This window comes from Bos grunniens, chromosome 11, assembly GCF_055505025.1.
Source record: "Bos grunniens cultivar Pamir isolate PY7600 chromosome 11, Bosgru_T2T1.0, whole genome shotgun sequence".
NCBI lineage: Eukaryota > Metazoa > Chordata > Mammalia > Artiodactyla > Bovidae > Bos > Bos grunniens.
The window spans coordinates 77,868,949-77,881,728 of record NC_141175.1 but is presented as its reverse complement, the minus strand read 5'-3'; positions in this window follow the sequence as shown (position 1 = coordinate 77,881,728).

The following is a 12,780-nucleotide window of genomic DNA, read 5'->3' as shown; positions in this document are numbered from 1 at the left end:
TTCATTAAAAGGTACCACAAAGTGAAAAGACTAAGGTGAGTATTGAACAACGTGAGGGTTAGGGACAGTGACCGCCCGCCCCATGCACTTGAAAATCCACATAAGACTTTACAGTCCCTCCATATCCACAGTTGTGCCTCCACAGATTCAGCCAACTGTGTATCATATGGTATTGCAGTACGTATTGAAAAAAATCCAAGTATAAACAGACCCACACAGTTCAAATCAGTGTTGTTCAAGGGTCAGCTGTAGATCCATAATGGAGAACATATTGGTACCACATAAAATATCAAAGAATCTGTATCCAGAGTATATAAAGAACTATAAAAATCACTAAACAGATATGACTCAATACCTCCCATTAACAAAAAGACAGCCCAGCTAAAAGGCAAAGATCTGAATAGATAATTTTCCAAGGAAGATATGCAATGGCCAATAAGCACATGAAAAGATGCAAAATGTTATCAGGGAAGTACACACTAAAACCACAGGGAGCTACCACTGCTGCTGCTAAGTCACTTCAGTCGTGTCCGACTCTGTGCAACCCCATAGACGGCAGCCCACCAGGCTCCCCCGTCCCTGGGATTCTCCAGGCAAGAACACTGGAGTGGGTTGCCATTTCCTTCTCCAATGCATGAAAGTGAAAAGTGAAAGGGAAGTCACTCAGTCGTGCTACCACTAGGATAGCTAAAATCAGGCCAGATAAACAGTGTTGATGAGGATGTGGGGAGATTGGAACTCTCCTGCACTGCTGTGAAAGGGTAAAATGGTGTAGTCACTTTTGGAAAACAGTTTTTCCTCTAACAGTTAAACAAAAGTTACCAGATGACCCAGGATTTCCATTTCTAGGTATATATCTAAGAAAAACATGTCTGCACAAAAACTTGTACACAAATGCTAATAGCAGAGTTATTTATAATAGCTAAAAAGTAGAAAGTACGCAAGTGTCCATCAATGGATTAATGAATGGCTATACAAAATGTAGGATATCCATACAATAGACTATTAATTGACTATAAAAGGAATGAAGGACTGATACATGCTAAAGCTAAGATGAGCCTTGGAAACATTAGTGAAAAAGCCAGTCTCAAGAGCCTACATAATAAGTGATTCAGTTCATGTGAAAGTCTGGAATAGGGAAAGCTATAGAAACAAAAGTATTAATATAGATTAGCATGGAACTCGGAGAAGGCAATGGCACCCCACTCCAGCACTCTTGCCTGGAAAATCCCAGGGACGGGGAGCCTGGTAGGCTGCAGTCCATGAGGTCGCTAAGAGTCGGACACGACTGAGCAACTTCACTTTCACTTTTCACTTTCATGCATTGGAGAAGGCAATGGCAACCCACTCCAGTGTTCTTGCCTGGAGAATCCCAGGGACCGGGGAGCCTGGTGGGAGGCTATCTATGGGGTTGCACAGAGTCGGACATGACTGAAGTGACGCAGCAGCAGCAGCATATGAACTGGTGGAGAAGGAAATGGCAACCCACTCCAGTATTCTTGCCTAGAGAATCCCAGGGACAGAGGAGCCTGGTGGGCTGCCATCTATGGGTTCTCACAAAGTCGGACACGACTGAAGCGACTTAGCATGCATGCATGCATTGCAGAAGGAAATGGCAACCCACTCCAGTATTCTTGTCTGGAGAATCCCAGGGACAGAGGAGCCTGGTGGGCTTCCGTCTACGGGGTCGCAAAGAGTCAGACACGACTGATGCGACTTCGCAGCAGCAGCAGCAGCAGCATAGAACTGGGGGGCTGGGAATGGATGGCTAGGGAGGTGACAGCTTAAAGATAAGAGGTTTCTTTTTGAGATGAAAATGTTCTAAATGGTGATGTTGCATATATCTGTGAATATGTCTAAAAACCATTGAATCATATGCTTTAAATGGGTGCATTGTATGATGTCAATTATATCTCAATAAAACCTTTTTTAAGTTTAAAATTTTGCATTGAAGTATAGTTGATTTACAGTGTTGTGTTTGTTCCTAGAGTACAGCATAGTGATTCATTATACATATATGTGGGTTCTGCTTCATAGTCTTTTCCATTATGACTTATTACAGGGTATTTCATTTACTTCCCTGTTACATACAGTAGGATCTTATTTGTCAATTTTACATATAGCAGCTTGTAATTTTCACTCCCTCATCCCCTTTCTCCTTTGATAACCATGTTTGTTTTCTGTGTCTGTGAGTCTGTTTCTGTTTTATACAAAGTTTATTATATTTTAGATTTTACATACAAATGATATCATGGTATTTACCTTTGACTTCACTTAGTATGATAATCTCTAGGTCCATCCATGTTGCTGCAAAGGGCATTATTTCGTTTTTTATGGCTGAGTAATATTCCATTGTATATATATGTACCACATTTTCTTTATTCATTCGTCTGTTGGTGGATGCACGTTGCTTCCATGTCTTGGTTATTGTAAATAGTGCTTCAGTGAACATTTGGGTGCATCTAAGTTTTCAAATTATAGTTTTCTCTGGATACGTGCCCAGGAGTGGGATTGCTGGATCATATGGCAAATCTATTTTTAGTTTTTTAAGGAACATCCATACTGTTTTCCATAATGGGTGCACCAGTTTACATTCCCACCAACCCTTTTCTCCAGTAACACTCATTTTAAAAGAAGTTCTGGCACTTTACCCAAGAGGAAATCTAAATGATCCATATACATGAAAAAATCTTCAATCACTAGTCAGAAAAATGAAGATGAAAACTATTCCAGGTTACACCCTCCCAACTCCATTCTCCTCACCAGACTGATAATCCTTTAAAATGTGACAGTACCAATTATTGATAAGGATGTGGCACAACACTGCTAGTGAGAATAATTATCTAGTTAAGTAGAAAATTTGCATGTGACCCAGCAGTTCTGTTCCTCGGTGCATACTCTGTACAAGAGATGCTTGTACATATTGTGCAGTGATAGGTATATTGTGATAGACCCAAACTGGAAATAAGCCAGCTGTGAAAACAAACTACAGCTACACAAAATAAAATAAACGGAATCTTTAAAACAGTAAGCAAAAGAAATGACAGATAACAAGTAATACAGTTTTTCTCCCAATCATACGAAGTTGAAAACTATTAATAGATAGAATACCGTTTAATGGTGCACTTAAGGGGGTGAGACCGAAGAAGAGCAAGGATGTGACTGTGTAAGTCTGGAGAGTGGTTGGGGATGCTGATGGGAAGGGGCTTCTAGAGGACTTCTGAGGTGCTATCGTGTTCTGTTTTTTGACCTGTTTTTTGTTCTGTTTTTTGACCTGTTTTTTGAGTGGTGGTTATGCAGGCGCTTGCTTTATGATTATTGCCAAGCTATGCAATTATGTGTTAAGCACTTTATGTTTGGTATGAGAACACATGAAAATTTAATACCAATAAGCCCTTTAAAATGTTCATCTTAATTTACCATGCTGTTACTCATCATCATTGATAATTTGAAGTGAGTGACATCAGTTTTTCTTTGATGGCTATCAAATGCTTGGAGAGAAGGCAGACTTACAGAGAAAAGCTTTAGATTTGTACATTTTTATTGGTCTACAAAATGTTGTGGCTACTTACAAGTGGAGGACTTTTTGATACAATTCAAAAGGCAGTTTTTAAATTCCAGTGAAACATTTCATCCCTTGGTTAGCTGTGATCAGGTGTTCTTAGGTTGCTGCACAGAAGAGCGTGTATAAAATGGAAATCAGCCTATGGTTTTAGTTGTGAGGGCTACAGGAAATGGGGTGAGGGGTGAGGTGTTGATTCTAAGAAAACATGTGGTCTCTCAAGCTCTGATAAATCAGGGTGCTTTCATTTTTCTAAAAGAAACTTAATGTTTTAGTTCTAAGATGTTTTTGAAAAATGAAGCAGCTCATAATAGACCTGTAGTTTAAGATGTTTCAGACTTAAGCTGTGCTTATTACATGAATATGCTAATGAAGCAGCCAGTCTCCTTCCTTTTGGAATGGTAGATGTAAAGCAAAAGATAAACTAATTTCTGACCTGAGAAAAGACAGTTGGCATTTGAAAATTCTAATTGCAGTGTGGTTTGGTTTTCTTTCTCCACTCGAATGTGAACTTGGATAATGCCAGAATAAAGCTGAATCTATAAATATTACCCAAGATTTAGGACTCAGCCATACTGTTACCATGAAATCTGTTGGCCACATCACCACATTTCTGAGAAAATACATGGCTTTTTTACATTTTAAAAAAGTTAGCACTAAGAATCCATCCAAGATGCAATTGTTTTTGTAATTAGATTTTTTTCCCTTAAAATACTCTTTTGAGGGCAAAAACTGTAACAGAACAGAAGAAAGATGTTTTAGGATATATTTAAAGACTAACTTTTTCCCTGTAAAATCTCAGTGTTCCACATACTAAGCACATCCTGTTAGACTTCATGAGTATTAAATATATATTCTATCCTTGGTCTTTCTGCATTTAGCTTTTTTGGGAAGTATGTTTTTACCCACAACATATGGTATGAGCTGCTGATTCAGTACTGAGTGGCTCTTTAAGCTTGGTATATTCTGTTGATTAAGATGGTGTGCAGAATAGTCAGAAGGAAAACCAGTGCCTGGTCTGAAATAAATTAATGTTAATCAGCTTATGGGGAAGAACAAATGAGTAAAGAGAATTTTCATATACAAAGAAAATTTCTATTATCACTTTCCTAGGGTCATTGTGTTTGGGATAAGGGAATAGGGTGTGGCCAGGGAAGGTGGGTGAAAGCACCCAGAATACTGCACATATTTCTTCAGCTGCACCTGGTCTTAGTTGCAGCACGTGGGATCTTTAATTGCAACATGCAAGATCTAGTTCCCTAACCAGGGTCTTCCGCATTGTGTGCAGAGTCTTAGCCACTGGACCACCAGGGATGTCCCTAAAACGGTAGTTTTCTGCCTGACGTGTTCATTCCCCACTCCCCTTTCCCTTGATAGAGCTGCTGGTTTCTCTTATATTCTGCTCTGGAATTTACCTATTTGGCCAGCGTTCAGGTATCTGTGAGCATTGTGGTAGAGAGCCAGGGTATCCACAGGAAATAGTCCCTAGCAGAGCACCTCATTGTAGGTAACAATGCCTCCTGTTCTTTGAGGAGGAAAGTGGGGAGCCCTTGTCTTGCCTTTGACACAGCAGTTTCCCCGCTGTCCTGGAAGCAGCAGTGTGTCACGTGACAGACAACATTCAGAACATGATCCAGATTCAAAGTGTGTTAGCATATTTTTGCTTCAGCGTGTGGTTTGCCCAAATAGAAGTGCCCACGCACATCTTTGATCCAGCTTTGTGGGCAACTCAGCAGTGGCATGAACGCTACAAGGTGTTAGGCGGCTCTCACTGGACCATCACAATCCTATTTCTAGACGGGAAATAGAGGGCCAGGCTGCTGCTGCCTTGCTTTGCTTCAAAGAGGTAAAGAGAAATGATAAACTCCCTAAAAGTTAAATTTAGAAAGAAGGATAATTCTGTCTGGACAATGTTTTATTCTAACAAAAGAACAATGGCAGTGAATTTTTCAGTGTTTAAAATCAACCAGTAAATGAAACCGACTATAGGGATTAACATCTGTGTTATCACACTATTACTATTGCATTTATTTCCTAGAATTTTGTTGACACTTACCTGTTAAAATTAGCAGTCCGTTTAATTTTATGAATAATCTTGAATGGAGATAGTTTAAAACCAAACAAAGTTTAGTTAAATCTAAGACAATGAACTACTTTCAGGTCAGCCACTGATCTGAAATTTTATGGTGCACTGCCCATCTAGCAAGATGTGGTTTATCAATTTTTTCTTCACATAATGATCAGGACTTTATTATCAATTCTAATGTGATGTTTTATTGCTAAACATGATCTGACTCGGCTAAATCCCCCATGAAAATGAGTTTCACATTGAATCCTTAATATTACAAAATAGGTGAATGATTGATGTTGTATAGTCGATAAGTCGTGTCAGACTCTTTGCAACCCCATGAACTGTGACCTGCCAGGCTCCTCTGTCCTTGGGATTTCGCGGCAAGAATACTGGAGTGGGTTGCCACTTCCTGCTACAGGGATCTTCCCAACCCAGGGATCGAACCTTAGTTTTCTGCATTGCAGGCAGATTCTTTACCACTGAGCCACCAGGGCTTTCCATCGATGAATGATTGGGCAACATTAAATACTTTGTGGCTATCTGAAGAAGGCAAAGGATGGTGCTGGGTACCTCAGAAGACTCATCCTTTTCAGCAGTACTGAAAGGTGGGTACTTCTGTTACCTGCTCTTCACAGGTGAGAACACTGAGGCTCACAGGTTCAGTGACTGTCCCCAGCCACACAGTCAGTGGCAGTACTGGGATCTGAACCCTAAGAGTATGTCTCCAAAATCTGTACTGTTTTTCTTCCCTTTAAAGGCTTAAAATAGTGTTAGGAATCTGAGATGTGCACATGTGATAAATTTAACAATGGACTGCTTCCAAATAGGAAGAGGAATATGTCAAGGCTGTATATTGTCACCTTGCTTATTTAACTTATATGCAGAATACAGCTTGCGAAATGCCAGGCTGGATGAAGCACAAGCTGGAATCAAGATTTCCGGGAGGAATACTGATAACCTCAGATATGCAGATGACACCACCCTTATGGCAGAAAGTGAAGAGGAACTAAAGAGCCTCTTGATGAAAGTGAAAGAGGAGAGTGAAAAAGCTGGCTTAAAACTCAACATTCAAAATTCAAAAAATGAAGATCATGGCATCCAATCCCATCACTTCATGGAGAAAAAATAGAAATAGTGACAGACTTTATTTTCTTGGGCTCCAGAATCACTGCAGATGGTGACTGCAGCCATGAAATTCAAAGACACTTACTCCTTGGAAAGAAAGCTATGACCAACCTAGACAGCATATTAAAAAGCAGAGACATCACAGACAAAGGTCTGACTAGTCAAAGCTATGGTTTTTCCACTAGTCATGTATGGATGTGAGAGTTGGATCATAAAGAAAATTGAGCGCCAAAGAAGTGATGCTTTTGAACTGTAGTGCTGGAGAAGACTCTTGAGAGTCCCTTGGGCTGCAAGAAGATCAAACCAGTCAATCGTAAAGGAAATCGACCCTGAATATTCATTGGAAGGACTGATGCTGAAGCTGAAGCTCCAATACTTTGGCCATCTGATGTGAAGAACTGACTCATTGGAAAAGATCCTGATGCTGGGAAAGATCGAAGGCAGGAGGAGAAGGGGACAACAGAGGATGAGATGGTTGGATGGCATCACTGACTCGATGGACATGAGTTTGAGCAAGTTGGTGCTCTGCAAGTTGGTAATGGACAGGGAAGCCTGGACTGAGCAATTGAATTGAACTGAAAATATTATTTATTGTCAGAATGATTGATGTAGGCAGCATAGCAGGAGTTAAGGAAAATAGGAGATGTGGTATAGATGTTAGGAAGTACTATTTCTAGTTTTCTTGTGGAAGCTGGTTCTCCTACAGAAGGCTTCTCTCTCTCAGTGATGTGGATACAGCAAGAGGCATCCACCAGCGTACTGCTGTCTATCTGGCTCATGGCAAATTACTGGGCTGCTCTCTGGGCTTCATCACCCAAAGGAAACAGCAGTTCAGCAACTGCATTCTTTCACAAGTTCACCAGTCACCAAATGCCGACATCCAGCCAAGGGGTTGCATTGAACCCTGTTTGGACACAGGATTAGGTTTAAATGAGAAGAGAGACAGTCAGCCAGAAGCTTGCAAAATGAGGAGATGCAGTTAAATGTCAGCAGGTTTGGAGCAGGACACCAATCTGGTGCACTCAGATATTTTGATCACTTGACTTGGAGGTTGTATATGTTGTGTTGAGCCAGGAGTGTTTTATCCAGCTTGTGGGGAATAACCCTGAAAGTTTGCTCTATTGCTATGCTCTGAATTCATGCTTAGTGGGTGAAGGGTTGGTAAGTGGGTGAAGGGCTGACCTTTACAGGTCAGGATGTGGGTGAGTTAAACTGAGCAGCAGGGGATGCATCAGAAAGCTTGCTTGTGCTGGATTAGCCCCTGATTTGCCACTGAGCTGTGTGACTAGAAACTGCCCCTCTATGGATTTCCCCTCTTCAGTAATTTAATGGGGTTCGGTTGTTACAGGTCTCAAAGGCCATACCTTCAGGGCCAGACAGATGCAAAATATAGAGACTAGGAGGGTTAAGGTGAATGCCCCAACCTAGAAACATTGAGAAGTTTAAAACCCTATAGGCCGTGAAAATATGTGTGCAGGCCTGATTTGGTCCTAGGGCTGCCAGTTGGTACACACAGGGTGGCCACTAATGTTTCCTGATTACATGAATAGTTTGTTTCATAGGTGCTGTAAAAGAGTATAAGCCTTGGTTGCACTTGGTCTAAGCCAGCATCCAGAGAGCCACCCCGAGGTGGTACCTGCCCTCCTTTCTCCTCAGAGGGCCATGTCAGTAATCTAGCTCATTCTCTAATCAGCAATAGAGCGCTTTTCTGCTTTATTTTGTATTATTAGCTGTGATCTTAGCACCCAAGTTTGTTGAGGCTTGGAAATATTCATTGATAATGCTTTTCCCTGAACCTTCTTGGTGGTCCTTTAACTCGAATTGGACATGGAGAGAAAAGGCCCAATGAATTGCAAGCAGAGAGAGTGGGGTGAGGATGTCAGGTTATCTGAGAAGGGAAAGGCAAGGTGGTCAGGCCAAAGTGGCACTTCCAAGCCTCTTTGAGCTCCGTGAGCTTACGTCTAGGTTTTACGGAGAGTGGGGCTAAGGAGATAAAGCAGGCTGTTTCCTTCAGGATTCACTATGACTGAAGTAACTTTCAGGATTGAAGCAAACCCAGACAGCAACCAGATCAAGGACAGGAATCCCCAGAAGGATGGATGCAAGGAAGAAATGGACCTGTCGTGTTTGAGTGCAGTGAAGGGAGTGTGGGGGTGAATTAATAATAGCTAATATTAATGATAGGAAAACAATTGAGAAGAAAGGGGGTGGGAATATTAACTCCAGAAATATCAAAACTATCATGATAGTACACTGCCTCTCTTAACTGTGAATTTACCTCATTTAGTTATAATAAGTTAAACACCAATAAGTGATTTAAGGAAAAATAGTTTTAAAAACCTATGTTTGGAATGAAGAGTGTTAAGAGAATAAATCTACCACTCTTTCTGTAAGATAATGTCTAAAATTGGAAAATAAAGAAATAGCAGAATAAGCATGTTAAAAAACATGGAGATAAATGCTGGAGGATTCTAAGAGCTAAAAGTGACCAGGGCAGCATTGAGGGGAGGGACTATCATTTTTTATTACAAACCTCCTGATGTTACAGTTTGATTTTTTTAAAACTGTATTTACTGCTTCAGTGAGAAAATCAATATTAAATTGAAAATGAACACAGAAAAAGAAAACTGCCTAAGAGTATATTTAAATTACAATATTATTCAATTCGTCTGTTGACTTCTTAAGAAAAACCCAGGAAACACAGTCTCATACTTTTGCCCTAAGTAAATTGCTTTATAATGTAAGGTTGACAGGGAAATCTGTCTTATCTTACATCAAGGACTATCTAATATTATAGAATATCTTCAAGCACTCTTAAAATTGTGACTAAAGAGAGTTTACTATTGGGAAAAAAAACATATCTAGGGCCTGGGAGGCAGAGGGGAAAATGGGCAGTGACTGATTATGGGTACAACGTTTCTTTGGGGGATGATAAAAATGTTCTAAGATGAGATCATGGTGATAATAAAAACACTATAAATATGCTGAGTTGTATACTTTAGGCAAACTATGTAGTATGTATGTTTTTTTCTCAAAGCTGTTAAAAAATAATAGCTTGCGTAAGATGTAATAATGGCTGTGTGTCTGGCTTACTCATTTTACTCTGTTTACGGTTTACTCTCCACAAAGTATTAGGTAAATACTATTATTCCATTTTAGAGACAAGGAAGCTGGGGTGTAGGGAAGACAAGTGGCTTGCCAAAGATCATCAAACATGAGTAGATTAGGATACAAATTTTTCTTTCATGTAAAGGAAGTCTGGAGGGAGGAAGACTAGGTAAGTTGGCTCCATAAGGATCAGGGACCCCGATTCGTCAAGTTTGTCTCTCCACTGTGCTCAGATTCTCTTCCCAAGACCCCCTCATGGCCCAAGGTGACTGCTGGGGCTCCAGCCAATGCACCCACATTTCAGTCAACAGGAAGGAGGACTGTGTAAGGATGCTATTCCTTGCTTTAAGGAATCCTGGATTGTTATACAGATTGCTTCCACTTAAATCTTCTTGGCTAGATTGAGTCATGTGTCCACACTGAGAAAGCCAGGAAATGGAGTCTTTTGGCTGTCCTCCCTACCTCATAAGGGCACTTGGACCAAACTCATTTTGAAAAGTGTGTTTTGGGAATGGCAAGGGATTTTTAATTTGGTGGTTTGGGATGATGATATTTCCTTTGCCCGCCATCTTCAAAGCCCCACCTTGTCTAAATGTTAATTTTACTACTGGGCTTCCCAGGTGGTATTAGTGGTAAAGAACCCGCCTGCCAATGCAAGAGATGCAAGAGACACAAGTTTGATCCCTGGGTCTGGAAGATCCTCTGTATGAGGGCATGGCAACCCACTCCTGTTATTATTTGATTTATTTCTTCTCAAGGCATATCTTGGCTTCTGTTCTTTCTCTTTCCTGAGTAATAGCTTCTTTGGACTCCACTCTGTTCTGTAATCCTGTTTCCACTTGAATCCAACTAAGCTAAAAACTCAGGACCTCGTCTGTCTTGCCCACAGTTCTCAGCACAGCAGGCATAGCATCTTAGGAAAGACTTGTGCACAGACTGTGATCTCCCTGGAGACATGGGTCACTGACCCATGGAGCAGGGACTGTAATGGGGCCCGGTGTGGTTGCTTCTCTCTGTGTCATTGTGAAGGCCAGGGGAGCACTTGAACATTGGCACGGGTGGAACAAGATGATCCTCCACGGGAGGCGGGAGGCACTGACCTCGTGGCTGGTTGGTGGCAGAGTTGGCCTCGAGGGTGAGCCTCCTGACTGTCCGGCACCTCTGACATAGAGCTTCTCAATCAGACGTTTTCAGACAGCCACTTTGCACAGGGTCAGTAAGTACAATGGAAATGGATGATAAATTTTTATGTATTCAGAGATTTTTTCTCTCCTCCCCTCCTCTTGGGATTGACTAACTCATTGGAAATAATGAACCTGAACTGATTTTTGAGCACCAGATCTAAGTGTAATTACTGTACTTGCACCTCGTTCGCAGAGACTGTAATACTTACTAAGATAATCCTTTTCTCTCCTCTCTCCTGGTTTTTCCTTTGGTATAAAGAACTGACAAGCCAGAAAAGTGAGCTGGAGAAAAAGATAGTTTAATTTTTCTAGGAGTTGTGTCCTCTTTCTTAAGTGCTGGAAATGCCATCTTCTTCCCTTTGGGGAAGCGATCGTGCTTGAAGGAGAGTCACTGGCGGACAGGTTCCAGGGGGCAACAAGGCCAGTTCAGGACCTGCAGTCATGGGCCAGACCCTTTCCTTCCAGCAGTCTTGCTGACAGAGGCCCCAGGGCCACCTCAGGGTGTTCTGAGGCCATTTCTGCTTTCTTCGGACTTCCCACAGTAGATTTTGTAGCTCTCTTAATGACATTGTCTTTCAGATCACTTGAAATCAATCCACAGATATCTCTTGTTTCCTCCAAATGAATCCTCAACTCATTTGTTTTTAGCTTGCTTCACAGCATTTAATGGAGACCCTTTTTCCTAGTCTCAGGGGTTGGCAAGCAATTCTATCTACCTAGTGAGGGACATGGAGGCCTCATAATCTCCCCTGGAGCTAGTCCCAGGGTGACTCCGGCTTAGATTCTGTGGTCACCAGAGGTCGCAGGTGACAGCTCAGAGAGGGAGGGTACCATCCCCTAGGAGACCTGGGGACTCTTACTAGGTTGAAGATGTTCTCTTGTGTTGATACATCCCACCTGGGCCCGGGCAGCACAGCAGCCAAGTAAGAAAAGGCCCCACCTCCTCGGCCTGCAACTGAGTTGCTTCTTCTACACATGGAGCTCTGTCACCCTCTCTGGTTCCTTTCTGGAGCTTCCAGATCCCTGCCATCCTGGCCTCATGTTCTCCCCCATAGTCCAGGAAGACTAAGGGCCAAGTTCCTGGAGCACCTTCACCACTCTCAACAATCTGATGGCAATTCTTCCTTACCCACAAGCATCTTGATCTTTTAAGATTGTGAAGCTCTGCTGTTTCCTGATCTGGCTTCCCAAGGGCTGGCCTCCTCCTGTCCTTGACCCTTTCCCTGCCTTTGGCCACCCCCCGCTTCAGCTACTTCACCAACTCCTGCACAGGTGGAGGCTTAGGCTGTGGGAAGGGTCCCTTTGCCAAGAGAAATTTCATTTCATATAGCTGGGACTGTCCTTGGATAATCAGGACTGCGAGGATCTTTAGACAGCTCTGTCAAGTTCAAGCACCTGAGAAAATTAAGGCCACATGGGCGGTATGGAGTGGAATTGCCAGGAATGGGCATGTTAATAAGCCACCTGTGTGTCTCCATCCCCGGGTGCTGGAGGAGGCTAGACTGGATGTCCTCCAGTGAGCCTTTTGCAAACTCTAACCCACTTCAGTGGTGAGATGATGCCTGATACGTGCTCACTGTCCCCTCCACATCTTTCTTGGCAAAGCCTCTCCATGCAGTTCTGAAGGGGCTGCAGGTCACAGGGCCCACTGTCCTGGCCAGAGCGGTGGGTGAATGAGCCAAGCTTCCCACAGATGAGCAGCTCTCCCTCTTTCAAGATTTTACACTGGG